The sequence below is a fragment of the Balaenoptera physalus genome, assembly GCF_965194825.1.
Source record: "Balaenoptera physalus genome assembly, chromosome: 2".
Lineage (NCBI taxonomy): Eukaryota > Metazoa > Chordata > Mammalia > Artiodactyla > Balaenopteridae > Balaenoptera > Balaenoptera physalus.
In genome coordinates, this window is record NC_138883.1 from 54,846,847 (window position 1) to 54,874,529 (window position 27,683).

The 27,683-nt window shown below is 38.6% G+C and overlaps 1 long non-coding RNA gene across 2 annotated transcripts in view; it reads left to right on the forward strand.

The window, feature by feature from the left end:
* Nucleotides 1-27,683, forward strand: part of LOC309656122 — an 870,723-nt gene that overhangs the window by 12,518 nt on the left and 830,522 nt on the right. Inside the window, exon 3 of one of the 2 annotated variants that reach the window (XR_014261148.1) lies at nucleotides 12,801-12,877. The exons of the other annotated variant lie outside the window; for it this stretch is intronic. This is a non-coding gene — a long non-coding RNA (uncharacterized lncRNA). Of the gene's footprint in view, nucleotides 1-12,800; nucleotides 12,878-27,683 lie in introns of those variants that run through there. 2 annotated transcript variants of the gene reach the window in all.

Below are 27,683 nucleotides of genomic sequence, written 5' to 3' on the forward strand. Positions count from 1 at the left end.
GAGTATACCTTAATACTTGGCAAAAATCTCAAGGGGACCCAGTGCAGATTTCTGGATCTCTTTCTCTGGCCAGCTCCCTTCTTTCTGGTACTTTGCCTTACAACTTCCAGCAACGTTGTCAATTATACCTAGTAAAACTGGAAAAAAGATAACATTAATAGTCAGATATTATCTCCATTGATTTCTTATTTATTTATTTATTTATTTATTTTTGGGTGCGTTGGGTCTTTGTTATTGCGCGCGGACTTTAGACGCGGCGAGCCGGGGCTACTCTTCGTTGTGGTGCGCGGGCTTCTCATTGCGGTGGCTTCTCTTGTTGAGGAGCACGGGTTCTAGGTACACGGGCTTCAGTAGTTGTGGCTCGCGGGCTCTAGAGCTCAGGCTCGGTAGTTGTGGCACACGGGCTTAGTTGCTCCGCGGTATGTAGGATCTTCCCAGACCAGGGCTCGAACCCGTGTCCCCTGCTTTGGCAGGCAGATTCTTAACCACTGCGCCACCAGGGAAGTCCTCCATTGATTTTTTATACCCTCCTCCCTACCCTGCTGATGAGATCCCTGTACTTAATTTGTTTTATTGAGGTATAATTGACATACAACGTCATATTATTTTCAGGTATACAACATAATGATTTGGTATTTATATATATTGCAAAATGATCACCGCAATAGTCTAGTTAACATCCATCACTATACACAGTTAAAGATTTTTTCCCCGTCTACTTAAGTTTTCAAGAATGTAAGCAGAACTGGAAATACCTTCTTGTCAGTCTTCAATCCTAGAAGAGATTGACTGAAGGAGTATAATCATGGTCAAGCTATAGAAATTACCTGATTACTGCTTGGTCCCTCTGTGGTGATGTGTCTCCTGATTTTATACCCAAGGTGATCCCAGTGATGTTATATGATCACCAGTTTTCCTTTCTATTTGAAGTCCTTAGAGGGGTCTTCCTTTAGGACATGACAATATGAAACAGCAAAAATGCAAAGATTCCCACAACTGCTCAGGATATAAAGACTGTAGAACATCTGTCCCTTGACATAACATATAAATTATCCTGTGGAAATGATTGGTCTAAACTTTGCTGAACCATGCTGTCATAGTGCCAGTTTTAAATGAGTCTATTCAGATGTAAAAGAATCATTCTGACATTGCAAATGGCCAAAAAGTGCCCTGCCTGTCCCACCACACTGCCTCACAGGATTGTCCAAGGGGCTCCTGGCTGGAGGTTTCCTATATCACCAACTTGAAACTGAGCCTTGATATCATTGTTTTAAAAAGATGCTTTTTCTTTGCACTTGGTAAAATATATTAGTTTACCAATTTGTACTGGTACAGATGTAAAAGGATGGAGATGTAAAGAGATGTAGGAACATGGCTTGGCCTTGCTGTGTGCCATTTAATACAGAAATTTGCATTAGATGTCCATGACTACCCAGTCTGGTTCTTATGCTGGTTTCATGATAGAGAACTAAAGGAGCATTAAACCTGTATATATATACACCCCCACATTTGTGATTGTAATACTCCTCCCAGTAATGATTTCTATCAGTAGAATTAAGTAAAATCAATAAATGCTATAAAAGTGTTTTTAAAATATTCTACTGATTTTTCTATTGGGAGAGACAGAGTTTATTTGTGGTCAGTGTGGGGAAACCTACCTGTTTCCTTTATAGGATTCTAGACTGAGAGATCCATGCAATTCAAATAGGAGAAAGCCAATTTAGAATTTGAAGTTTGTTTTTTTTGTAATAGAATAGATAAGTGGTTGTCCATACTGGCTAGGCTTCAGAATTATTTGTGGAGTTAAAAACAAAAATACAGATGTGAGGATTACACCCCTAAAGATGCTGAAATAGTAGTTTTGGTTGGGGCCTAAAAATCTGTATTTTTAAAAAAGCTTTTTAGGTAACAGCTGTGTTTCCTGGTTTGAGAACGACACAGATGGAATATACATATTAATGAGTAAGAAGAGTTAGCTTGAAACAAGCCTGTATTAGTCAGGACACTTTGGTTATAAGCAAATGTCAGAAAACCAAACAAGCTTGAGCAAAGTGGGATTCACTGGCTCTGGTAACTGGGAAGTTCAGGGTGGAGCTGGCAGGAGTGCTCCAAGACACTCTACAGGGACTCAAATGATATCATTAGCTTTCTCTCTCCTTTCTTCCTCTCTACCAACAGGTCCTTTCATGTGATGGGAAAGGTGGCTTCTGACAGCTGTAAGCTTTCATTTTTATTGTTCATGACTCAAAAGGAAGAGACATTCCCTCTCCCAGTATCCTTATATTAAATTGCATGGATGGACTCTGGCCCTGCTTGGCTCATGTAACTTTGACCAGTCACTGTGAAAAGGAGGATGGTCATGTGATTAGCTGGGGGTCAGATAGGGCCCTGTGATGACCAGTTTCATCAGAACCACATAGGAAGGAGAAGGGGCAGTTTTTCATTGGAAGAAAGTATGCTGGGGAGGACTTCCCTGGTGGCGCAGTGGTTAAGAATTCGCCTGCCAATGCAGGGGACACGGGTTGGAGCCCTGGTCCGGGTAGATCCCACATGCCATGGAGCAACTAAGCCTGTGTGCCAAAACTACTGAGCCTGCGCTTTAGAGCCCATGAGTCACAACTACTGAGCCCACGTGCCACAACTACTGAAGCCCGCGTGCCTAGAGCCCATACTCCGCAACAAGAGAAGCCACCGCTCACCACAACTAGAGAAAGCCCACATGCAGCAATGAAGACCCAATGCAGCCAAAAATAAATAAAATTTAAAAAAAACTTATTATAAAACAAAATAGTGACTATAATAGTGCTGTACAATATATCCTTGTTGCTTATCTATTTTATACATAGTAGTTTGTATCTCCTAATCCCATCACCCTATCTTGCACTCCCCTTCTCTCTCCCCACTGGTAATTACTAGTTTGTTTGCTATATATGTGAGTCCGTTTCTGATTTGCTATATTCATTCATTTGTTTTATTTTTTAGATTACACATATAAGTGATATCAAACAATATTTGTCTTTGTCTGATTTTTTACTAAGCATAATATTCTCTAGGTCCATCCATGTTGCTGCAAATGGCAGAATTTCACTCTTTTCTATGGCTAATATTCCATTTTATAAATATACCACATCTTCTTTATCCATTTGTCTGCTGATGGACACTTGGATTGCTTCCATATGTTGCTATTGTAAATAGTGCTGCTATGAACTTGGGAATGCCTGTATATTCTCAAATTAGTGTTTTATTTTTTTCCAGATATATACCCAGGAGTGGAATTGCTGGATCATATGGTAGTTCTATTTTTATTTTTTGAGAAACCTCCATACTGTTTTCCATGGTGGCTGCACCAATTTACACTCCCACCAACAGTGTACAAGGGTTCCCTTTTCTTCACATCCTTGCCACATTTGTTATTTGTAGACTTTTTGATGATGGTTATTCTGACAGGTGTGAGGTGATATTTCATTGTAGTTTTAGTTTGCATTTCTCTAATAATTGGCAATGTTGGGTATTTTTTCATGTGCCTGTTAGACTTCTGTATGTCTTCTTTGGGAAAATGTCTATTCAGGTCTTCTGCCCATTTTTGGATTGAGTTGTTTGTTATTTTGATATTGAGTTGTGTGAGCTGTTTATATATTTTGAAGATTAACTGCTTGTCAGTCATATCATTTGCAAATATTTTCTCCCATTCAGTAGGTTGTCTTTTTCTTTTGTTGAGGGTTTCCTTTGCTGTGAAAAAGCTTTTAAGTTTAATTAGCTCCCACTTGTTTATTTTTGCTTTTATTTCTTTGGCCTTAGGAGATAGATCCAAAAAAAATATTGCTAGGATTTATGTCAAAGAATGGTCTTCCTATGTTCTTTTCTAGGAGTTTTATAGTTTCAGATCTTACATTTAGGTCTTTAATCCATTTTGAGTTTATTTTTGCATATGGTTTTATGTAGTGTTCTAATTTCATTCTTTTACATGTAGCTGTCCAGTTTTCCCAGCACCACTTATTAAAGAGACTGTCTATTCTCCATTGTATATTTTTGCCTCCTTTGTTGTAGATCAGCTGATCAGAAGTGAGTGGGTATATTCCATTCCATTGGTCTATATGTCTGTTATTGTGCCAGTATCATGCTGTTTTGATTACTGTAGCTTTGTAGTATAATCTGAAGTCAGGGAGGGTGATACCTCCACGTTTGTTCTTTTTTCTCAAGATTGCTTTGGCAATTCAGGGTCTTTTGTGATTCCATATGAATTTTAGGATTATTTGTTCTAGTTCTCTGAAAAATGTCTTGGGTATTTTGATAAGGATTGCCTTAAATCTGTAGATTGCTTTGGGTGGTATGGACATTTTAAAAACATTTACTCTTCCAATCCAAGAGCATGGGATATCTTTCCATTTCTTTGTATCATCTTCAATTTCCATCATCAGTGTTTTATAGTTTTCTGGGTATAGCTCATTCACCTTCTTGGTTAAGTTTATTCCTAGGTATTGAATATTTTATTCTTTTTGATACAATTTCAATGAGATTTTTTTTTTTACTTTCTCTTTTTGATATTTAATTCTCAGTGTACAGAAAAGCAACAGATTTCTGTATGTTAATCTCATATCCTGCAACTTTACAGAATTCATTTATTAGTTCTAATAGTTTTTTGGTGGAGACTTTAGGGTTTTCTATATAAAGTATCATGTCATCTGCAAATAGTGACATTTTTAGTTCTTCTCTTCCAATTTGAATGCCTTTTATTTCTTTTTCCTGTCTGCTGTGGCTAGGACTTCCAATGCTATGTTAAATAGAAGAGGTGAGAGCAGGTGTCCTTGTCTTGTTCCTGATTTTAGAGGAAAGGCTTTCAACTTTTCATCATTGAGTATGATGTTAGCTGTGGGTTTGGCTTAAATGGCCTTAATATCTTGAGATATGTTCCCCCTATACCCACTCTGATGTATGATGAATGAATGTTGAATTTTGTCAAATGCTTTTTCTGCATCTATTGAGATAATCATATGATTTTTATCCTTCCTTTCATTAATGTGGTGATTAACATTGATTGATTTGCGAATATTATACCATTCTTGTGTCTCTGGAATAAATCCTACTTGATCATGGTGTATGATCCTTTTTATATATTGTTGGATATGGTTTGCTAATATTTTGTTGAGGACTTTTGCGTCTATGTTCATCAAAGATATTGGCCTGTAATTTCCTTTTTTTGTAATGTCTTTGTCTGGTTTTGGTGTCAGGGTAATGTTGGCCTTGTAGAATGAATTTGGGAGTATTCCATTCTCTTCAATTTTGGGAAATATTTTGAGGAGGATAGGTATTAGTTGTTCTTTGTATGTTTGGTAGAATTCCCCTGTGAAGCCATCCAGTCCTGGACTTTTTTGTTTGCTGGGAGATTTTTTTTATTACAAATTCAATTTCACTGCTAGTGATCGATTTGTTCAAGTTCTTTGTTTCTTCTTGTTTCAGTCTTGGCAGGCTGTATATTTCTAGAAATTTGTCCATTTCTTCTTCTAGGTCATCAAATTGTTGGCATATAACTGTTCTTAGTATTATTCTCTTATGATATTTTTTATACCTCTGTAATATCAGTTTTTATTTCTTCTCTTTCATTTCTTATTTTATTTATTTGGGTCCTCTCTCTTTTCTTCTTGGTGAGCCTGACTAAAGGTTTATCAATTTATCTTGGTTTCATTGATCTTTTCTATTTTTGGTCTCTATTTTATTTATTTCCTCTCTGATCTTTATTATTTCCTTCCTTCTTTTGACTTTAGGCTTTGTTTGTTCTTATTTTTCTAATTCTTTTAGGTGGTAGGTTAAGTTGTTTATTTGAGTTTTTCTTGTATTGCTGTAAACGACCCTCTTAGAATTGCTTTTGCTGCATCCCATAGATTTTGGAAAGTTGTGTTTCAATTTCATTTGCCTCAAGGAATTTTCTGATTTCCTCTTTGACCCATTTTTTTTTTTGGACCATGTTATTTAGTCTCTATGTGTTTGTGTTTTTCCCATTTTTATTTCTGTAATTGATTTCTAGTTTCTTAACATTGTGGTCAGAAAATATGCTTGATTTAATTTCTGTCCTCTTAAATGTGTTGAGACTTGTTTTATGGCCTCACATGTGATCTATCCTAGAGAGTGTTCCATGTGCACTTGAAAAGAACATGTATTCTGCTGGTTTTGGATGTAATGTCCTATAGATATCTATTAAGTCCAACTGGTCTATTGTATTATTTAAGACCACTGTTGCCTTACTGATTTTCTGTCTGTGTGATCTGTCTGTCCATTGATGCAAGTGGGGTGTTAAAGTCCCCTACTATTGTTGTATTATTGTCAATTTCTCCCTTTATGTCTGTAAGTATTTGTTTCATATATTTAGGTGCTCCTTACTGGGTGAACGTATGTTAACAATTGTAATATCCACTTCTTGTATTTTGTCTGATATGAGTATTTCTATCCCAGCTTCTTGTCATTTCCATTTGCATGAAGTATCTTTTCCCATCCCCTCACTTTCAGTCTGTGTGTCTTTAGCTCTGAAGTGAATCTCTTGTATGCAGCATATAGATGGTTCTTTTGTTTTTTATCTAATCAGCCACCCTATGTCTTTTGATTGGAACATTTAGTCCATTGACATTTAAAGTAAAGTATTGATAGGTATGTACTTACTGCCATTTTATTACTTGCTTTCTGGTTGTTTTTGTAATTCTTATCTGTTCATTTTTCTTATTTTTGTTTCTCTCCTTGTGGTTTGATGACTTTCTTTAATAGTATACTTGTATTCCTTTCTTTTTAGTTTTTGTATATCTATTGTAGGTTTTTGATTTATGGTTACCATGGCGTTTATATATGTTGACCTATAACTATATCTACTTGTTTTAAACTGCTAGTCATTTAAGTTCACATATATTCTAAAAGGTCTACATTTTTTACTTTCCTCCTCCACATTTTGTGTTTTTGATGTCCTATTTTAAATCTTCATGTTTATCCCTTAACTGTTTATTGTAGTTACAGTTGCTTTTACAATCTTCGTCTTTTGTCTTTGTAGTGGCTTATTTAAGTGGTTGATCCTCAGTCTTTACTTTATACTTGCCTTTCCTAGTAAGATTTCCCCTCTCCTATAGCTTCTTCTTTTCCACTTAGAGAATACCCTTTAACATTTCTTTTAGGGTTGGTTTAGTACTGATGAACTCTTGGTTTTTTTGCTTGTCTGAGAAGTTCTTTATCTCTCCTTCGATTTTAAATGATAATCTTTCTGGGTACATGGGGCCTTCTTTAGCATTAAGCATTTAATTGCATGATGCAAAACTGTTGGGGTCACTGAATTTCAAGCAGGAAATTTGTTTGAGTTCTTATACAGGTTAAGTGTAGGATATACCTGTTACAATTTGAAAATTGTATCTTCTCTTAACCCTGATTTTCATGTGTGGTAGGCAGCCTCCTAGAATGGCTTCTAATGATGCCCTCCTCTTGGTATTCACACCCTTGTGTCATTTCCTCCTCCTGTGTGTGGGCTGCACCTAATGACTTGCTTCTAATGAAGAGAATATGCAAAAGTGGTAGGATGTCACTTCCAAGATTGGGTTATAAAAGACTGTGACTTCCAACTTTTTGGCACTTTCTTGCCTTTTTTGCTTTCTTTACTTTGATGAAGGAATCCCCTTTTCTGAGCCCCTTTGTGAGCATTTGTATGTCCTAAATGAGTGCTTCCAAAGAATCTCCTTGGAGGAGGATGTCATCAATGTAATGTCATACCTGTGGTCCTCAAGAAAATTGGATGCAGTTAAGATCTTGCCGGCAAAGATAGTGTGTGATATTAAGGTTGTTGAGGTATCCCATGAGCCGCTGGGTAAAGGCATATTGTTTCCCTTTGGAGGTAAGGTATCTGAGAGGATGTTGAAATAGACACTGAACAGCATATATTAGCTAAGTTTATAATAGCAAAATATTTACCAGTTGTTGATTGGATAGAGTCAGTAATTTCACTAATATTGTGTATAGGAGCCTTGATGAGTAGGACCACAGCATTTAAGGTTGTGGTAATTCACCATGAGGCACTGTTCATTCTTTCCAAGTTCAAATACGGGCAAAATTTTACTGTTAAATGGAGAAGCAGTGAGGATAATCACCCCCTTCTCTAAATAGGTCTTGTATGATGGATTTTGATCACTGAGTATTTTAATTTTCAGTAGACCATATTAACTATTTTAACAGAGGGGGAGAAGATCCATGGTATCCTACTTTTATCAAATGCCAACAACTTAATTTAATTTTAACTAATTACTCATTGGGTCAGAGCATTCATGCCCATTATATTATATTTTAGGGCAATGCTGAGGCTGTGGGGATTTTAGGCAAGGCAATAGTTCCAATGGTTAAGGTGAGGCATACTTATTTGTCCCCTATTTTATACTTGGTAACTCCCCTAAGAGTATAAGGGGTATCTTGTTAAAATGCAGTGGGATCCCTAGTATTGATCAAGTTCATGAAAGTTTGCCAGTTGGTGCACTTTATCAGGTACTGAGTTAATTCAGAACCTGTGTTATATAAGCACAAAAGCCAATCAGTGCCCTTTTATCTTTTGTTGTATAAATTCTTTTGGTAAATTTTGGATTTTCACTTTGGTAAAATTGTAGACCTTTGTTTCAGTTTTTTGTTTGTTTGTTTCCTTCCCCCATATCCAGGCTTCTTTCTTTTTATTTTATTTATTTATTTATTTTTGGTGTGTGTGTGTGTGTGTGTGTGTGTGTGTGTGTGTGTGTGTGTGTGTGTATTCTTCAAGGGCAGGGGAGATTCCTCCAACCTGCTTGTATTTATAAATTTCTTTTTCCAGAGAGCCTCAAATCAGTATAATCAGGGTTAGGGGTTTCCCCTGTGGCAATGGTTGTTTTATAGGGTTTAAGGACTCCAGTCTTAAGTCAGGTTTGAATTAGCCCCTTTGCTGTGTCTCAAGGATGCCATGGGTGTTTTTTTTCCATATAACCCTGAGGATTAGCATCTTAGTTACGACACAGGCACATGCAGCACAGCAACAGAAGTATTTAAAGGTCCTGGTGTGCAATTTGCTCTTAGGAGTGAGGACTTCAGCACATCATATAATGGCTGTTTTTTCTCTGTTCTCTCCCTCTCTTTCTCCCTCCTTCCCACCCTATCTGACTGCATAATGACTGTTCTTTCATGTGTGACCACCATATCTTGCATGTACCATATCAGTCTTTCCCCTGAGCACTTTACATATTGGACACAGTGCCTGGCTGAGATACCACCAGTTGGTAACAGGGTAAGAATCTTTCCCCAGAGCTTAGGATCAGTCACAGCTTCATTCTAAGACACACAGGTAGATCTGGGCTGAGACACTCGAACCAGGGCCACTTTATGGAGGGACCCAGTGCTATACTCCTTTCCCCAAATGCCAAATATCCAAACTTCTGACTTAGATTGGCTAAATCTATAACAGACGCTTGGTAGGACTTTACTCATGCAGCACAGCGCAGTATAATTCAAAGTGTAATCTTGCCAGCAAGCAATGAAGACATTCTACACACTCTGTGCAGTTGTTTGTACCAAGTTAGTAGGCTAAGAGCAAAAGAAGAAAGACCCCCAGTGGTGGTGGTGAATGCCTCAGTAATCCTGCTCACAGTGCCAATTTTTGTGACCACTCCACATATACAGCTGGATGCCCACCCAAAATCTGGTTTGGATGTCAAGACATATGATGCCACACACGCATCAACAGCGTATTAAAACAGCAGAAAATTATTACTTACATAATGAGGTTTTTTGTTTGTTTTTTTTGTGTGTGTGAGAACAGGATAGCCTTCTCAAGCTTGTCTGAAAATGACTTGAGAGAACAAGGAAAGGAGACTGGCTAGGGATTTTTATTGAGGTCAGGGAATGGGACCAGGGTGAGACTTCCTGCATTGAAGCAGGGGCTTATGTTTGAATCTCCTGATGGCACCAAAGGAGGGAGCACATGGGCTTTCCTATCAGCTTACCCAGATGTGAGACAGAAGGGAAGAGAGAGGGAAGAGGCTTAAAAGCTGTCAGCAGTGAAACATCAAAAAGGAAGTCAGACTATTACCTTTTAGCTCTTACATTTAGGTCTTTGATCCATTTGAGTTAATTTTTGTATATGGTGTAAGGTAGGGGTCCAACTTCATTCTTTTGGGTGTGGATATCTATTTGTCCCAATGCCACTTATTGATGAGACTATTTTTTTTCAGTTTAACTGAAAAGCCCAACAATGAGAAGTATCCTTTTCTTGCCCATCCATTAATAATGTGGTATTTTATATCTCATTTGGCTGTGGGTACTATTTGTACTGGTCCCTCAGTTGAGAAATGAAAATGGCAGAGAGGTGAGTGGTAAGATTCAGGCATTACTGAATCCCTTTGAAATAGGATGGTAACCTTACCCCCATACCTTTGAAAACCTAGGACAAGTATCCTGGAGACATTACTTACTGCTTATCTGAACTTTCAAACATGGATTTTAAGTTGCTGAATTTTGTCTATTTTTGAGATCCTACAATCTCACCTCAAGCTCATCTTGGTAATAACTGATTCTAGAATTATGTCTGAGGCTGCTGTGTGTCTTGGATAATCTCTTGACTTTTACAAAGTTTCTCCTTTTAGCCTGGTTATTCCCCGCAGAACCTACTGAGCAGATCACTCTCCAGGTCTTGGCTCTTTCTCCTTCTCATGTTGCCACAAATGTACCTTCCTGCTTGTGCTCCAATTTTAAACTATAATGTTTATAGCCAACATTTAATATGTATCACACTACACTAAGAGCTTCTAATATGTAATCCAAATGTCAACCGGGGTGGTAGTCTTGATTCTTGGATATCTAGATAATATTATCTCACATCTCCATTTTACATCCTATGGAAGCCCAAAGCTCTTCCCATGATAGTACAAATTCTTGTGGTTCTTGATATTCCTCAAAATTGTGTGCTTAGTTCAATTTATGGATTATCTTGCTAGCACATGTGTATGTTCTTGCTCCATGCCGTGACCCAGATGTAAGAATTAACTCTGCACTCTTGGGACTTCCCTGTGGTCCAGTGGTTAAGACTCCACACTCCCAATGCAGGGGGCCCAGGTTCGATCCCTGGTCAGGGAACTAAGATCCCACATACCGCAACTAAGCTCGTGAGCCACAACTCCTGAGCCTGCGCGCCCCAACGAAGAGCCTGCATGCGGCAACGAAGACCCAGCGCAGCCAAAAATGAATAAATAAATTAATTAATTTAAAAAAAACTAACTTAAAAAAACCCCTCTGCACTCTCAAAGGCATTTTGGTGTACAGTTGACTTCACTCAAGAATTGAGAAGGATGAGGAAGGGTTTATATGTTAGCAATGCAAGAGTTCTAATTAAACACTAGACATTCTCCTTTCTTAGAAAAACTTTGGCATCTTCAGCACTATGACTTTTTTCTAAAACTTTTTATTTTGAAATAATTTCACACTTTCAGAAAAGTTGCAAAAATAACACAAAGTGTTCCTGTACGTCCATGGTTTTCCAAGTCCATCAGGTGCCAGCAATAATTGGTTATAAATTTGTCAGTTTTCCTAAACCACATTTCCTAAGATTCTAAGCTTAATTCCAGAGTAATCAGAATATATTTAAGATTAAACATTCTATTTAGGGTGGGTCAGAGAATTAGGAAAGCATTACAACCTGCTCTTTTCCTTGATATGTCTTGTCCAGACTATGAAGTTCTGTTTTTCCTATCTTTCTCCACCTTTACCCTGGGAGTGGACAGAATCACCTGGGGAGGAGAGGATATTGAGAAAAAACAAGGGAAATGCTGGGACTATAAACCTCCTTATGTGTTCACTGATGATAGGAGAACACCCAGCCTGGTAACCTAGGTTTGATTGTAGTAGTCTAAGTCTTCCTATAGCCCTTGATTAATGAATTGTCTGGGATTGATGGAAAAAAGGAACTAACAGTTTTTGAGATCCTGACAGTCACTGTGTTAAACATTCTACACTTGAAAATGTAGGCAGATTAGAGGTCCTTTGTATAAAGTCTCTGTTTAAAAAGAACCTCAAATAAGTGATTAATTTGTGGTGGTCTTGTAGCTTAAACACAGGACTTTGAGGGACAGAAGGACTGCTGATCTTCTGAGGCTTGCTTTTGGAACAGGGGAGATGGGAATTGGGGGAAGTGGTAGAGGACATTGTTGGCAACAGGATGGGGGGTGGAGGAAGTGAAATCAGCAGCATCGGTGGTGGTGGTGCACAGGCAGTGTGGATGGTAGAAGAGAAATGTTTGTTACAGTCTGCCTTCCTCAGAAAGCAGAGCCAGAGGATAGAACTTGGATGCAGGTAATTTATTCAGGAAGTGATTCTTGGAAGCAGGAGAAAGAAGGGTTGTGTTTGCTTGAAATGGCAAGCAGTGAGGCTGAAGTTGAGTCTGAGGTCACAAGGAACTGTCCATCATTGTTATAACTGAAATCAGAGGTGGGCCTTGAAGATGAAACCTGGACCCTGGAGGCATTTACTGTTGTCCACACAGTACTGTGCCCTTACACAGCTCATATTCACATGTATCCCACATTAAGTCCATGGTTTCACTGAGTCTTCAAGGAGATGGCTCCCCTCAATATCTATGTCAGACAATATAGTGGGCTAGAAGAACAAGCTTTAGTGTCTGCTGTTGCAGTGGGTCAAAAGGTCATGACTGATATTTTTTTCTTCTCTACCACCCATTCTTGATTTCTCTTAGTCAGCATTTTGGTGGGTGTCACTTGCTTACTTGGAGGGTAATCCACACATATTCTGCCCCTTGGTTGTCTTGCTTTCATCAGGTATGATTGCTGTACTTGCCTGCTTGCTGTTATCACTGGATATGAGAGCACCAGAAGACGCAAGTTCATATCCCAGGTACCAATATACATCTCCATGCCCGTATTACATAGCAGCAATCCTGGTTCTCATGAAAATCAGAGTCCATGGCCCCTGCTACATAGTAACATCTTTCATTGTCTGCTGGCCCACTGACGGGTAAGGCTCCCAAAGTGATCAGGTTGCTAATTGTAGTTTCAGGTTCAGTGCAGTCCTTGCCATGACCCCTGGTGGAAATAAAATCCTCTGAGAACCAAAGGCCTCTAATCAGAGAGCCCAAGATGGTGGGAAGGGAAGAACACATTCTGTACATGGAGTTGCTAGAAGTGATGGGTGGATGGGCCAATACCACATCCACTCCTTGGTCCTGTACCCATGTATTCAGCTATAGGGGTGCAGATCTCTGTATCAGTCACTGGTTGAATTGCACATACTGCATCCTGGAGGACAGTACCCCTGTATTGCAGAGTATTAACCCTGAATTTGTGTCTCAGCTGAACTTTAATAGGATGCTCTATAATTCTTTTAGTCTAAGTTGCTTCTGGGTGAGTCTATGCTCACCCAGAACTTTCCCCCAAAGTTGCTGCTGAAATTAAGGGTAGGCTGAGGGAATGTGACTCAGGCTTTAAAGACATCTGCTATAGGGGAGAACTGTTGGTATTTAAAATGACCAGAAAAGTTTTGAAGGCTGCCTTAATTTTTGCCTGGGGAAGGGTGTTGATCTAGCCTCACAGATGATGATTTTCCCTAGCTTTATTGAGTAATGATTGACAAAAATTGTACATATTTAAGGTATACAACATGGTGTTTTGATATATGTATACTTTGTGAAATGATTACCATAATCAAGATAATTAACATATCTATTACCTCACATAGTTACCATTTTTGTGTGTGTGTGTGTGTGTGGTGAGAACACTTAAGGTCTACTCTCTTAGCAAATTTCAAGCATACAATATTTATTATTAACTATAGTCACCATGCTGTACATTAGGTTTCAGAACCTACTGATTTTATAACTGAAAGTTTATAACCTTGACCAACAGCACCTCATTTCCCTCAGCCCCCAGTTGCTGGTAACCACCATTTTACTTTCTGTTTCTATGAGACTTTTTAAGATTCTACATATAGGTGAGATCACACAGTATTTGTTTTTCTGTACCTGGCTTATTTCTCTTAGCATATGTCTCCAGGTTCATCCATGTTGTCACATATGACAGGATTTCCTTCTTTTTTTTTAAGGCTGAATAATACTCCACTGTGTGTGTATGGTGAATGGATAAAGTGAGAGTGGTAGTTCACATATCGTTACCCATTATATACCACATTTTCTTTATTCATTCATTCAATGGCAGACATTTAGGTTGTTTCCACATCTTGGCTATTGTGAATAATGCTGCAGTGAACATGGGTGTGCGGGTATCTTAGTACCTTTGAGATACTGAAATCATTTCCTTTGAATATATACCCAAAAGGGATTGCTGGACCATATAGTAGGTTCTATTTTTAATTTTTTGAGGAAACTTCATACTGTTTTTCATAATGGCTGTATCAATTTACATTCCCACCAACAGTGTATAAGGAGTCCCTTTTCTCCACATCCTTGCTAACATTTGTTATCTTTTTGATTTTTTGATAATAGCCATCCTAATAGGTATGTGGTGATAGCTCATTGTGGTTTTGATTTGCATTTCCCTGATGATTAATGTTATTGACCATCTTTTCATATGCCTGTTGGCCATTTTGTATGGTCAACAGTCTTTTTGGGAAAATATCTCTTCAGGTCTTTTGCCTATTTTTAAATGGGATTATTTGTGTTTTTTGTTTTGTTTTTGCTGTTGAGTTGTACCAGTTCCTTATATATTTTGGATATTAATCCCTTACCAGTAATATGGTTTGCAAGTATTTCCTCCTATTCCGTACACTGCCTTTTCATTTTATTGTTTCCTTTCCTGTGCAGAACCTTTTTAGTTTGACGTAGTCTCAATTATTTATTTTGGCTTTTGTTGCTGTGCTTTCAGTGTTATATGTGAAAAATCATTGCCAAGACCAATGTCAAAGAGCTTTTCTCTATGTTTTCTTCTAGGAGTTTTAAAGTTTCAGGTCTTACGTTTAAGTCTTTAATCCATTTTGAGTTGATTTTTGTGTTTTGTGTAAGATAAAGATCCTATTTCATTCTTTTGCATGTGGATATCCAGTTTTCCTAGCATCATTTATTGAAGAAACTATCATTTCCCCATTGTATATTCTTGATGCCTTTGTTGAACACTATGTGTGTGGATTTATTTCTGGGCTCCCTCTTCTGTTTCATTGTTCTATATGTCTATTTTATGCCAGTACCATACTGTTTTGATTACTATAGCTTTGTTATATAAATTGAGATCAGGAAGTGTGATGCTTCCAGCTTTGTTCTTCTTGCTCAAGATTACTTTACTATTCAGGATCTTTCGTTTCCATGCAAATTTTATGATTGATTTTTCTATTTCTATGAAAAATGTCATTAGAATTTTGATAGGGGTTGCAGTGAATCCCACAGATCATATTTTAAGGACTAGTGAGTGACAAAAGTAAAATTGCTTTCTGATTATACCCCAAGACTCCTTCTTGTTCAGTGTGACAGTTATGCAATCAAAGCCATTATTCACAGTTCACAAAACCTTTGTCTCAGTGTTAGCATGTTTGTGAGAATGTGAGATATACAAGTGGCCTGAGGTGAGCAAAGGTGATGCTGGCCAGGACATGAAAACCAGCAAAGCTAGAATCTCTTTGGAGTCATTCTTTGTCTGGTGATCTAAAGGTGAATGCCAACTTGCTTGCACCTTGCCCTGCCTCCCATCTAAAGATTATTTTTGTTTGGTAAGAACAGACATCATGAGATAAAACCTGTCTTTGTGAGTTCAGGCTGCTATAACAATGTACCATAGACTGCGTGGCTTATAAACAACAGCAATTTATTTCTTACAGTTCTAGAGGCTGCAAGTCAGAAGTCAGGCTGCCAGTGTGGTTCATTTCTGGTGAGGGCCCACTTCCTGGCTCATAGATGGCTGTCTTTTTGCTGTGTTCTCACATTAGAAGGGGTGAGAGAACTTTCTGGGATTTCTTTTATAAAGGCACTAATCCAATTTGAGGCCTCCATCCTTATAACCTAATCACCCCCAAAGGTACCACCTCCTAATACCATCACATTGGGGATTAGGGTTCAACACATGAATTTTGGAGGACACAAAACATTTAGTCCATTACAATACCTTCAACTAAAACTAGGTAATACAAATGCTAAATAAGTTGTAGTTACCCCCTCCCCACCAAAGGAGGAGGAAAATGGAGGAAGAACAAGAAAAGAGTGATTTTGAAGTTGAAGGTATAAGAAACAGCAGAATCCCGCTAACCTCCCCACCTTCTTCCCAGCTTAAAAAAAACTCTTTATGCTTGGGGTTTGTCCCAGATACACAGGCCCTGAATGGAAAATCTGAACATATGTGTAATATCTAAAGGGACTTACAGGTTTTAAAAATTCACTAATATATCAGTTACATTAAAATAATCAACTTTACTTTCTCAATCTTAGAATAACTAATTCATGCTTAACATGGCATCTGTTACGGTGGAAAGACTTTAAAATTCCTTGTGCTCCTTGCTCTGCAGTGTGGTGGTGCCTGAGAGGTTACACAAGCTGAAACACAGCAACATCAAGGTTGAGTAGAGTGTAGGGAGGTATAAAATGTCCAGAAAAAATTGACTCCGTGATACATTTCAACAACCACTTCACCTTCCCATGCCTCTTAACAGTTTGAGAGCTTTTGATTAACTCTTTTTTTGATCACTTTATTGGGCTGTAATAGCACTTAGAAAAATCTACGGCACTATACAAGTGTAAGATAATATTTTGCCAAAGTACCATATGAAGGAATTGGAAGACATGGGAGAAGGTGGTTGCTAACATGCTCTTGGGCCAAGAAGAAAGTTGAGTTAATTGACTCTTATTCATCAGAAGAAAAAAAGTTATTTATAACTACAACTAACTGATAGCACCTGCTTTTGCCTCAAGGGGTGTCATAAATTTTCCCCATATTAGACTTTTAAAGAACAGGATTATCTACTATCAGTGTTAGTTTAGTAGCTTTTTTTTTTTAATGTTGGCTTTTATTCTGTTTATTCTTTTTTTTGAATATTTGAATTTTATTTAATTTATTTTTTTATACAGCAGGTTCTTATTAGTCATCCATTTTATACACATCAGTGTATACATGTCAATCCCAATCTCCCAATTCATCACACCACCACCTCCACCCCCCGCCGCTTTCCCCCCTTAGTGTCCATACTTTTGTTCTCTACATCTGTGTCTCAATTTCTGCCCTGCAAACCAGTTCATCTGTACCATTTTTCTAGGTTCCACATATATATGTGTTAATATGCGATATTTGTTTTTCTCTTTCTGACTTACTTCACTCTGTATGACAGTCTCTAGATTCATCCATGTCTCTACAAATGACCCAATTTCGTTCCTTTTCATGGCTGAGTAATCTTCCATTGTATATATGTACCACATTTTCTTTATCCATTCATCTGTCAGTGGGGATTTAGGTTGCTTCCATGACCTGGCTATTGTAAATAGTGCTGCAATGAACATTCAGGTGCATGTGTCTTTTTGAATTATGGTTTTCTCTGGGTATATGCCCAGTAGTGGGATTGCTGAGTCATATGGTAATTCTATTTTTGTTTTTTAAGGACCCTCCATACTGTTCTCCATAGTGGCTGTATCAATTTACAGTCCCACCAACAGTGCAAGAGGGTTCCCTTTTCTCAACACCCTCTCCAGCATTTGTTGTTTGTAGATCTTCTGATGATGCCCATTCTAACTGGTGTGAGGTGATACCTCATTGTAGTTTTGATTTGCATTTCTCTAATGATTAGTGATGTTGAGCAGCTTTTCATGTGCCTCTTGGCCATCTGTATGTTCTCTTTTGAGAAATGTCTATTTAGGTCTTCTGCCCATTTTTGGATTGGGTTGTTTGTTTTTTTAATATTGAGCTGCATGAGCTGTTTATATATTTTGGAGATTAATCCTTTGTCCGTTGATTCATTTGCAAATATTTTCTCCCATTCTGAGGGTTGTCTTTTCCTCTTGTTTGTAGTTTCCTTTGCTTTGCAAAAGCTTTTGAGTTTCATTAGGTCCCATTTGTTTATTTTTGTTTTTATTTCCATTACTCTAGGAGGTGGATCAAAAAACATCTTGCTGTGATTTATGTCAAAGAGTGTTCTTCCTATGTTTTCCTCTGAGAGTTTTATAGTGTCTGGTCTTATATTTAGGTCTCTAATCCATTTTGAGTTTATTTTTGTGTATGGTGTTAGGGGATGTTCTAATTTCATTCTTTTACATGTAGCCGTCCAGTTTTCCCAGCACCACTTATTGAAGAGACTGTCTTTTCTCCATTGTATACCCTTGCCTCCTTTGTCATAGATTAGGTGACCATAGGTGCGTGGGTTTGTCTCTGTGCTTTCTATCCTGTTCCATTGATCTATATTTCTTTTTTTGTGCCAGTACCATTTTGTCTTGATTACTGTAGCTTTGTAGTATAGTCTGAAGTCAGGGAGTCTGATTCCTCCAGCTCCATTTTTTTCCCTCAAGACTGCTTTGACTATTCGGGGTCTTTTGTGTCTCCATACAAATTTTAAGATTTTTTGTTCTTGTTCTGTAAAAAATGCCATTAGTAATTTGATAGGGATTGCATTGAATCTGTAGATTGCTTTGGGTAGTATAGTCATTTTTACAATATTGATTCTTCCAATCCAAGAACATGGTATATCTCTCCATCGGTTGGTATCATCTTTAATTTCTTACAACAGTGTCTTATAGTTTTCTGCATACAGGTCTTTTGTCTCCCTAGGTAGGTTTATTCCTAGGTATTTTATTCTTTTTGTTGCAGTGGTAAATGGGAGTGTTTCCTTCATTTCTGTTTCAGGTTTTTCATCATTAGTGTATGGGAATGCAAGAGATTTCTGTGCATTAATTTTGTATCCTGCAACTTTACCAAATTCATTGATTAGCTCAAGTAGTTTTCTGGTGGCATCTTTAGGATTCTCTATGTATAGTATCATGTCATCTGCAAACATTGACAGTTTTACTTCTTCTTTTCCAACTTGTATTCCTTTTATTTCTTTTTCTTTGGTTGCCGTGGCTAGGACTTCCAAAACTATGTTGAATAATAGTGGCAAGAGTGGACATCTTTGTCTTGTTCCTGATCTTAGAGGAAATGCTTTCAGTTTTTCACCATTGAGAATGATGTTTGCTGTGGGTTTGTCGTATATGGCCTTTATTATGTTGAGGTAGGTTCCCTCTATGCCCACTTTCTGGAGAGTTTTTATCATAAATGGGTGTTGAATTTTGTCAAAAGCTTTTTCTGCATCTATTGAGATGATCATATGGTTTTTATTCTTCAGTTTGTTAATATGGTGTATCATGTTGATTTGCGTATATTGAAGAATCCTTGCATCCCTGGGATAAAGCCCACTTGATCATGGTATATGATCCTTTTAATGTGTTGTTGGATTCTGTTTGCTAGTATTTTGTTTGAGGATTTTTACATGTATATTCATCAGTGATATTGGTCTGTAATTTTCTTTTTTTGTAGTATCTTTGTCTGGTTTTGGTATCAGGGTGATGGTGGCCTCATAGAATGAGTTTGGGAGTGTTCCTTCCTCTGCAGTTTTTTGGAAGCATTTGAGAAAGATGGATGTTAGCTCTTCTCTAAATGTTTGATAGAATTCACCTGTGAAGCCATCTGGTTCTGGACTTTTGTTTGTTGGAAGATTTTTAATCACAGTTTCAATTTCATTACTTGTGATTGGTCTGTTCCTATTTTCTATTTCTTCCTGGTTCAGTCTTGGGAGGTTATACCTTTCTAAGAATTTGTCCATTTCTTCCACGTTGTCCATTTTATTGGCATAGAGTTGCTTGTAGTAGTCTCATAGGGTGCTTTGTATTTCTGCAGTGTCTGTTGTAACTTCTCCTTTTTCATTTCTAATTTTATTGATTTGAGTCCTCTCCCTCTTTTTCCTGGTGAGTCTGGCTAATGGCTTATCAATTTTGTTTATCTTCTCAAAGAACCAGCTTTTAGTTTTATTGATCTTTGCTATTGTTTTCTTTGTATCTATTTCATTTATTTCTGCTCTGATCTTTATGATTTCTTTCCTCTGCTAACTTTGGGTTTTGTTTGTTCTTCTTTCTCTAGTTCCTTTAGGTGTAAGGTTAGATTGTTTATTTGCGATTTTTCTTGTTTCTTGAGGTAGGCTTGTATAGTCATAAACTTCCCTCTTAGAACTGCTTTTGCCGCATCCCCTAGGTTTTGGATCGTTGTGTTTTCATTGTCATTTGTCTCTAGGTTTTTTTTTTAATTTCCTCTTTGATTTCTTCAGTGATCTCTTGGTTATTTAGTAACGTATTTTTTAGCCTCCACGTGTTTGTGTTTTTTATCTTTTTTCCCTGTAATTGATTTCTAATCTCATAGTATTGTGGTCAGAAAAGATGCTTGATATGATTTCAGTTTTCTTAAATTTACTGAGGCTTGATTTGTGACCCAAAATGTGATCTATCCTGGAGAATGTTCCGTGCACACTTGAGAAGAAAGTGTAGTCTTCTGTTTTTCGATGGAATGTCCTATAAATATCAATTAAATCTATCTGGTCTATTGTGTCATTTAAAACTTGTGTTTTCTTATTAATTTTCTGTTTGGATGATCTGTACATTCCTGTAAGTGAGGTGTTAAAGTCCCCCACTATTATTGTGTTACTGTCAATATCCTCTTTTATAGCTGTTAGCAGTTGCCTTATGTATTGAGGTGCTCCTATGTTGGGTGCATATATAATTGTTATATCTTCTTCTTGGATTGGTCCCTTGATCATTATGTAGTATCCTTCCTTGTCTCTTGTAACACTCTTTATTTTAAAGTCTATTTTATCTGATATGAGTATTGCTACTCCTGCTTTCTTTTGATTTCCATTTGCATGGAATATCTTTTGCCATCCTCTCACTTTCAGTCTGAATGTGTCCCTAGGTCTGAAGTGGGTCTCTTGTAGGCAGCATATATATGCGTCTTGTTTTTTTATCCATTCAGCAAGCCTGTGTCTTTTGGTTGGAGCTTTTAATCCATTTACATTTAAGGTAATTTTTTTTTTAAGGTAATTATTGATATATATGTTCCTATGACCATTTTTTAAATTGTTTTGGGTTTTTTTTGTAGGTCCTTTTCTTCTCTTGTGTTTCCCACTTAGAGATGTTCCTTTGGAATTTGTTGTAGAGCTGGTTTGGTGGTGCTGAATTCTCTTAGCTTTTGCTTGTCTGTGAAACTTTTGATTTCTCCATCGAATCTGAATGAGATACTTGCCGGGTAGAGTAATCTTGGTTGTAGGTTCTTCCCTTTCATCACTTTAAGTATATCATGCCACTCCCTTCTGGCTTGTAGAGTTTCTGGTGAGAAATCAGCTGTTAACCTTATGGGAGTTCCCTTGTATGTTATTTGTCATTTTTCCCTTGTTGCTTTCAATAATTTTTCTTTGTCTTAAATTTTTGCCAATTTGATTACTATGTGTCTCAGTGTGTTTCTCCTTGGGTTTATCCTGTATGGGACTCTCTCCACTTCCTGGACTTGGGTGGCTATTTCCTTTCCCATGTTAGGGAATTTTCGGCTATAATCTTTTCAAATATTTTCTTGGGTCCTCTCTCTCTCTCTTCTCCTTCTGGGACCCCTATAATGCCAATGTTGTTGCATTTAATGTTGTCCCAGAGGTCTCTTAGGCTGTCTTCATTTCTTTTTTTTTTTTAAACAATAATGTTAGTCTTTTTTTTAAATTTATTCCTTAATTTATTTATTTATGGCTGCGTTGGGTCTTCGCCTCTGTACGAGGGCCCTCCCTAGTCGCGGCAAGTGGGGGCCACTCTCCATCGCGGTGCGTGGGCCTCTCACCATCACGGCCTCTCTTGTTGCAGAGCACAGGCTCCAGACGTGCAGGCTCAGTAATTGTGGCTCACGGGCCCAGCCGCTCTGCGGCATGTGGGATCTTCCCAGACCAGGGCTCGAACCCGCGTCCCCTGCACTGGCAGGCAGACTCTCAACCACTGCGTGACCAGGGAAGCCCCCAGGCTGTCTTCATTTCTTTTCATTCTTTTTTCTTTATTCTGTTCTGCAGCAGTGAATTCCACCTTTCTGTCTTCCAGGTCACTTATCCATTCTTCTGCCTCAGTTATTCTGCTATTGATTCCTTCTAATGTATTTTTCATTTCAGTTATTGTGTTGTTCATCTCTGTTTGTTTGTTCTTTAATTTTTCTATATCTTTGTTAAACATTTCTTGCATCTTCTCGATCTCTGCCTCCGTTCTTTTTCCGAGGTCCTGGATCATCTTCACTATCATTATTCTGAATTCTTTTTCTGTAACGTTGCCTATCTCCACTTCATTTAGTTGTTTTTCTGGGGTTTTATCTTGTTCCTTCATCTGGTACATAGCCCTCTGCCTTTTCATCTTGTCTATCCTTCTGTGAATGTGGTTTTTGTTCCACAGGCTGCGGGATTGTATTTCTTCTTCTGTTTATTTATTCTTTTTAAATTTTTGGCCTTGCTGCCCTAGAAGTGGGATCTTAGTTCCCTGAGCAGGAGTCAAACCTGTGCCGCCTGCAGTAGAAGCGGGGAGTCATAACCATTGGACCACCAGGGAAGTCCCAGTTTATTAGCTTTGTGGTTTTGTCCTCCAAACCTTTGATTAATTATGACTCTCCCTGGTGGTAGTGGTGTTTGATGAAATTAAGGAAAGAGCTTATTCCAAATCAGGGAATGATTGGAGAGGTGAGATTTGAATGCCTTAGAGAGTTCAATAGGAAATTGAGTGCAAGGTAATTTGAGATTATGAGGCCCTGGAAATTCTAAGAAATCCTGAGGAGGCAGTAGCCTTCCCTTTAGACCTGGAATAGAAGTGTGAAATAGTTCTTACACATTTCAGAGATCAGAGAGATCTCAGATGACATCCAGGTGACACTTACCTTCTGTGTTCCTAAACCTAATTCTGACACAGGAGCTATTACAGTTGAGTGGAACCCAAACTCAGAACTCTGGTCAAAAGGAGGATCAGAGGCTTTCAACTTTGGGCAATAAATATCAATATTTGAATACATTCTTTCTTTGGGATGATCAGAGGTCCTGGTTATAGTTTTTTTTTTTTAAATAAATTTATTTATTTTATTTATTTATTTTTGGCTGCACTGGGTCTTCATTGCTGCTCGTGGGCTTTCTCTAGTTGCAGCAAGCGGGGGTTACGCTTCGTTGTGATGCGCGGGCTTCTCATTGAAGTGGCTTCTCTTGTTGTGGAGCACGGGCTCTAGGCACACGGGCTTCCGTAGTTGTGGCATGTGGGCTCAGCAGTTGTGGCTTGCAGGCTCCAGAGCGCAGCCTCAGCAGCTGTGGCACACAGGCCCAGCTGCTCCATGGCATGTGGGATTTTCCCAGACGAGGGCTCGAACCCATGTCCCCTGCATTGGCAAGGGGGCTCTCAATCACTGCGCCACCAGGGAAGCCCCTGGTTACAGTTTACAATATTGTTTTATGTTAAATGAAATTCTGTTGAAGATCATTTTTACAAATAGTGTTTTAAAATGAAAATGATTCATAATTTTACCAAATTAGCTACCTGTTATTGAAAACTGAGTAATCTTCATTGCCTCTGCAAAATTCTGGACTATCTTTTGCTATTCAAGTGATTAATGATTAGTGATTAATAATTCTCAGCAAACTTTTCCTTTTATTGTCCCCTCCCCCAATTATTTTTACCCATTTATATATTTTTTAAAAAGTTTATTTATTTTTTATATAGCAGGTTCTTATTAGTTATCTATTTTATACATATTAGTGTATATATGTCAATCCCAGTCTCCCAATTTACCCATTTATATCTTGATATTTGCACTGCTGTAAGTTCCATAGTAAATTCACTTACTTTTACATTTCAGATTCTGGGAAAATACATATCCTTTACTTTGAAACACCCTTGCCTTATTTTTGATTCAGAAGCATATTTCCTATTGAGGCAGGAGTTCTTTGAAAAGATTACTACTCTAGAATTTCACGTTTTCTATTTTACCTTAATTGTACTTGCATTTGTTTTAGATTTTCAGTTTTAACAATTTTAACCATCTTGCATGTCACAGGCATGTTGCTGTGCCTCTAGATGGCAATACAGTACCATTAAAGAAGCTCAGATTTTTCTGCTAGTCATAGACTGTTGGTGGTCCTGCTTCTAGAAAGATGAACTTCATTTGCAAATGATACCTGCTTCTCCTTTCATTGTTTCCCCTTTTTACCCAGCCTTGAAATATATGATCACTAATTATATCTAGCATCAAAGTGAAATTTGTAAAACACCAAGGTAGCTGCAAGGGTGCTGGATCAGGTTTTAGGGTGCTGCAAAGTCTTATTATCCATTAAACTTAATAAAACTTAAACTATAATTCGAATGTTGGTGCATTTAATGTTGTCCCAGAGGTCTCTGAGACTGTTCTCCATTCTTTTCATTCTTTTTTCTTTATTCTGCTCTGCGGTAGTTATTTCCACTATTTTATCTTCCAGGTCACTTATCCTTTCTTTTGCCTCAGTTATTCTGCTATTGATTCCTTCTACAGAATTTTAAATTTCATTTATTGGGTTGTTCATCATTGTTTGTTTGCTCTTTAGTTCTAGGTCCTTGTTAAACGTTTCTTGTATTTTCTCCATTCTATTTCCAAGATTTTGGATCATCTTTACTATCATTACTCTGAATTCTTTTTCAGGTAGACTGCCTATTTCCTTTTCATTTCTTTGGTCTGTTGGGTTTTTACCTTGCTCCTTCATCTGCTGTGTGTTTCTCTGTCTTTTCTTTTTGCTGACCTAACTGTGCTTGGGGTATCCTTTTCGCAGGCTGCAGGTTCATAGTTCCCTTTGTTTTTGGTGTCTGCCCCCACTGGCTAAGGTTGGTTCAGTGTGTTGTTTAGGCCTCCTGGTGGAGGGGACTAGTGTTCTGGTGGATGAGGCTGGATATGGTCTGTGTTCTGGTGGATGAGGCTGGATCTTGTCTTTCTGGTGGGCAGGACCGCGTCTGGTGGTGTGTTTTGGGGTGTCTGTGACCTTATTATGATTTTAGGCAACCTCTCTGCTAATAGGTGGGGTTGTGTTCCTGTCTTGCTAGTTGTTTGGCATAGGGTGTCCAGCACAGTAGCTTGCTGGTTGTTGAGTGGATCTGGGTCTTATTGTGGAGATGGAGATCTCTGGGAGAGCTTTCTCCATTTAATATCACGTGGAGCTGGGAGGTCTCTGGTGGACCAATGTCCTGAACTCAGCTCTCCCACCTCAGAGGCACAGGCCTGACACCTGGCTGGAGCACCAAGACCCTGTCAGCCACACGGCTCAGAAGAAAAGGGAGAAAAAAAGAAAGAAAGAAAGAAAAAAATAAAATAGTTATTAAAATAAAAAATAATTATTAAAAATAAAAAAATTAAAAAGTAATAAAGAAAGAAAGAAGAGAGCAACCAAACCAAAAAACAAATCCACCAATGATAACAAGCGCTAAAACTATGCTAAAAAAAAAAAAAAAGACAGAGAGAACCCTAGGACAAATGGTAAAAGCAAAGCTATACAGACAAAATCACACACAGAAGCATACACATACACACCCACAAAAAGAGAAAAAGGAAAAAAAAAATACATATCGTTGCTCCCAGAGTCCACTGCCTCAATTTTGGGATGATTCCTTGTCTATTCAGTTATTCCACAGATGCACGGTACATCAAGTTGATTGTGGAGATTTAATCCGCTGCTCCTGAGGCTGCTAGGAGAGATTTCCCTTTCTCTGTTCGCACAGCTCCTGGGGTTCAGATTTGGATTTGGTCCCGCCTCTGCGTGTAGGTCACCTGAGGGCGTCTGTTGTTCGCTCACACAGGACGGGGTTAAAGGAGCAGCTGATTCGAGGGCTCTGGCTCACTTAGGCCATGAGGGAGGGTGGGGTATGGATGAGGGGCGAGCCTGTGGCGGCAGAGGCTGGTGTGACGTTGCACCAGCCTGAGGCGCTGTGTGTTCTCCTGGGGAAGTTGTCCCTGGATCACGGGACCCTGGCAGTGGTGGGCTGCACAGGCTCCCAGGAGGGGAGGTGTGGATAGTGACCTGTGCTTGCACACAGGCTTCTTGCTGGCTGCAGCAGCAGCCTTAGCATTTCATGCCCATCTCTGGTGTCCGCACTGATAGCCGCAGCTTGCGCCCGTCTCTGGAGCTCATTTAGGTGGTGCTCTGAATCCCCTCTCCTTGCGCACCCTGAAACAATGGTCTCTTGCCTCTTAGGCAGCTCCAGACTTTTTCCCGGACTCCCTCCCGGCTAGCTGTGGCGCACTAGCCCCCTTCAGACTGTGTTCATGCCGCCAACCCCAGTCCTCTCCCTGGGATCTGACCTCTGAAGCCCGAGCCTCAGCTCCCAGCCCCCACCCGTCCCGGGGGGTGAGCAGACAAGCCTCTCAGGCTGGTGAGTGCTGGTTGGCACTGATCCTTTATGCGGGAATCTCTCTGCTTTGCCCTCTGCACCCCTGTTGCTGCGCTCTCCTCCGTGGCTCTGAAGCTTTCCCCCCCCGTCACCCCCCCGTCTCTGCCAGTGAAGGGGCTTCCTAGTGTGTGGAAACTTTTCCTCCTTCACAGCTCCCTCCCAGTGGTGCAGGTCCCATCCCTATTCTTTTGTCTCTGTTGTTTCTTTTTTCTTTTGCCCTATGCAGGTACGTGGGGAGTTTCTTGCCTTTTGGGAAGTCTGAGGTCTTCTGCCAGCTTTCAGTAGGTGTTCTGTAGGAGCTGTTCCACATGTAGATGTATTTCTGATGTATTTGTGGGGAGGAAGGTGATCTCCACATCTTACTCTTCCACCATCTTGATGGTCTCTCCTTCAGCCCATTTTTAAATTGGGTTGTTTTTTTGATGTTGAGTTGTATGAACTGTTTTATATTTTGAATATTAAACCCTTATCAGTCATATCATTTGTAAATATTTTCTCCCATTCAGTATGTTGTCTTTTCATTTTATTGATGGTTTCTTTTGCTATGCAAAAGCTTTTAAGTTTAATCAGGTTCCATTTGTTTATTTTTGCTTTTATTTTCTTTGCTTGATATGTCTTGGTGTGAGTCTGTATGGGTTCATCTTGTTTGGGACTGTCTGTGCTTCCTGTACCTGAATATCTGTTTCCTTCTTCTGTTTCAAGAAGTTTCAGCCATAATTTCATCAAATACATTTTCAACTCCTTTCTCTTTGTCTTCTCCTCTTGGAGAAGAGGTGATGTGAATGTTGGTATGCTTGATGTTGTCCCAGAGGCCCATTAAACTGTTCTTATTTTTTTAAATTTGTTTTTCTTTTTGCTCTTCTGATTGGTGATTTCCCTTGTTCTATCTTCCAGGTCACTTATGCATTCTTTAGTATCACCTAGTCTGCTGTTAATTCCTCCTAGTGTGTTTTTCATTTCAGTTACTGTATTCTTCAGTTCTGCCTGGTTCTTTTTATATTTTCTAGTTCCTTGTTAAAATTCTCACTGTGCTCATCTATTCCTTTCCCAAGATCAGTTAGCGTTCTTATTACTAATGCTTTGTACTCTTTATGTAGTAAATTATTTATCTCTCTTTTATTAGTTGTTTTTCAGGTTTTTTTTCTTATTCTTTCATTTGAAGCAAATTTCTGTCTTCTCATTTTGCTTAACTTTCTCTGTCTCTATGAAATTATGTGAAACAGCTATCTATCCTGGTTTTGAAGGGGTGTCCTTTTGTAGTAGCATTCCTATACAGTCTACATGTGCCCAGTGACTTTGG